This window comes from Staurois parvus, unplaced genomic scaffold (genome assembly GCF_062004578.1).
Source record: "Staurois parvus isolate SC_StPar_1 unplaced genomic scaffold, SC_StPar_1.0 ptg002301l, whole genome shotgun sequence".
Classification (NCBI taxonomy): domain Eukaryota; kingdom Metazoa; phylum Chordata; class Amphibia; order Anura; family Ranidae; genus Staurois; species Staurois parvus.
The window spans coordinates 90869-94196 of NW_028320097.1; positions in this window are offsets into that span (position 1 = coordinate 90869).

Here is a 3328-nt window from a genome sequence, read left to right on the forward strand (position 1 = left end):
AGAAACATCTGCACAATTCCCACTTCTGTAGACGGATCAAGCTGTCCATCATCTGTGATTCTTCTGGCCTACAATGTGGCAGTGCTGGACCCCGACCTCATTGACACAAGGCTTCTGTCTTCGGCTCTGTAGAATACTGTGGCAGATACTAAGTGGTGCTATGAGGCCCTCTAGGATATTGTGCTTTGATATTTATTACTATGTGATGTAGACGTTGAGTACACAGTGAGGTGCAAAGTGTCTTCAACTGCTTGAGTAACCTCAGATGCCAATCACAGAAATATTACAATACATTATTTAGTTCATTTCTTTCATCAATCTCATTATCTTCTGTTTCTCACATCAGGGTGATATTCTGTATGTGCGGAGGAACACCCCTAAAGGGTCACACTGCGGTGAGATATGTGCGGAGGAACATCCCTAGATGGTCACATTGGGGTGAGATATGTGCGGAGGAACACCCCTAGATGGTCACATTGGGGTGAGATATGTGCAGAGGAACACCCCTAAAGGGTCACACTGCGGTGAGATATGTGCGGAGGAACATCCCTAGATGGTCACATTGGGGTGAGATATGTGCGAAGGAACATCCCTAGATGGTCACATTGGGGTGAGATATGTGCGGAGGAACATCCCTAGATGGTCACATTGGGGTGAGATATGTGCGGAGGAACATCCCTAGATGGTCACATTGGGGTGAGATATGTGCGGAGGAACACCCCTAAAGGGTCACACTGCGGTGAGATATGTGCGGAGGAACATCCCTAGATGGTCACATTGGGGTGAGATATGTGCGGAGGAACACCCCTAAAGGGTCACACTGCGGTGAGATATGTGCGGAGGAACACCCCTAAAGGGTCCCACTGGGGTGAGATATGTGCGGAGGAACACCCCTAAAGGGTCACACTGGGGTGAGATATGTGCGGAGGAACACCCCTAAAGGGTCACACTGCGGTGAGATATGTGCGGAGGAACACCCCTAAAGGGTCACACTGCGGTGAGATATGTGCGGAGGAACACCCCTAAAGGGTCCCACTGGGGTGAGATATGTGCGGAGGAACACCCCTAAAGGGTCACACTGGGGTGAGATATGTGCGGAGGAACACCCCTAAAGGGTCACACTGCGGTGAGATATGTGCGGAGGAACACCCCTAAAGGGTCACACTGCGGTGAGATATGTGCGGAGGAACACCCCTAAAGGGTCACACTGGGGTGAGATATGTGCGGAGGAACACCCCTAGATGGTCACATTGGGGTGAGATATGTGCAGAGGAACACCCCTAAAGGGTCACATTGGGGTGAGATATGTGCAGAGGAACACCCCTAAAGGGTCTTGCTGGGGTGAGATACAGAAAGAGAGTTCCTTTAAACCTGTCACATTGGGGTGAGACATGTACAGAGAGACACCCTTAGGTGGTCACATTGGGGTGAGACATGTACAGAGAGACACCCCTAGGTGGTCACATTGGGGTGAGACATGTACAGAGAGACACCCTTAGGTGGTCACATTGGGGTGAGACATGTACAGAGAGACACCCCTAGGTGGTCAGATTGGGGTGAGACATGTACAGAGAGACACATTTAGATGGTCACATTGGGGTGAGACATGTACAGAGAGACACCCCTAGATGGTCACATTGGGGTGAGATATGTACAGAGAGACACCCCTATGTGGTCACATTGGGGTGAGATATGTACAGAGAGACATATTTAGATGGTCACATTGGGGTGAGATATGTACAGAGAGACACATTTAGATGGTCACATTGGGGTGAGACATGTACAGAGAGACACATTTAGATGGTCACATTGGGGTGGGATATGTACAGAGAGACACCCCTAGATGGTCACATTGGGGTGGGATATGTACAGAGAGACACCCCTATGTGGTCACATTGGGGTGAGATGTGTACAGAGAGACACCTTTAGGTGGTCACATTGGGGTGAGACATGTACAGAGAGACACATTCAGATGGTCACATTGGGGTGAGACATGTACAGAGAGACACCCTTAGGTGGTCACATTGGAGTGGGATATGTACAGAGAGACACCCTTAGATGGTCACATTGGGGTGAGATATGTACAGAGAGACACCCTTAGGTGGTCACATTGGAGTGGGATATGTACAGAGAGACACCCTTAGATGGTCACATTGGGGTGAGATATGTACAGAGAGACACCCCTAGGTGGTCACATTGGGGTGAGACATGTACGGAGAGACACATTTAGATGGTCACATTGGGGTGGGATATGTACAGAGAGACACCCCTAGATGGTCACATTGGGGTGAGACGTGTACAGAGAGACACCCCTAGGTGGTCACATTGGGGTGAGACATGTACGGAGAGACACATTTAGATGGTCACGTTGGGGTGGGATATGTACAGAGAGACACCCCTAGATGGTCACATTGGGGTGAGACGTGTACGGAGAGACACCCCTAGGTGGTCACATTGGGGTGGGACGTGTACGGAGAGACACCCCTAGGTGGTCACATTGGGGTGAGACGTGTACGGAGAGACACCCCTAGGTGGTCACATTGGGGTGAGACGTGTACGGAGAGACACCCTTAGATGGTCACATTGGGGTGAGACATGTACAGAGACACCCCTAGGTGGTCACATTGGGGTGGGATATGTACGGAGAGACACCCCTAGATGGTCACATTGGGGTGGGATATGTACGGAGAGACACCCCTAGATGGTCACATTGGGGTGAGACATGTACGGAGAGACACCCCTAGGTGGTCCCATTGGGGTGAGACATGTACGGAGAGACACCCTTAGATGGTCACATTGGGGTGAGACATGTACAGAGACACCCCTAGGTGGTCACATTGGGGTGGGATATGTACGGAGAGACACCCCTAGATGGTCACATTGGGGTGAGACACGTACGGAGAGACACCCCTAGATGGTCACATTGGGGTGAGATATGTACAGAGACACCCCTAGATGGTCACAATGGGGTGAGACACGTACGGAGAGACACCCCTAGGTGGTCCCATTGGGGTGAGACACGTACGGAGAGACACCCCTAGGTGGTCCCATTGGAGTGGGACACGTACGGAGAGACACCCCTAGGTGGTCCCATTGGGGTGAGACACGTACGGAGAGACACCCCTAGGTGGTCCCATTGGGGTGAGACACGTACGGAGAGACACCCTTAGGTGGTCCCATAGGGGTGAGACACGTACGGAGAGACACCCTTAGGTGGTCCCATTGGGGTGAGATACGTACGGAGAGACACCCCTAGATGGTCACATTGGGGTGAGATATGTACAGAGACACCCTTAGGTGGTCACATTGGGGTGAGACATGTACAGAG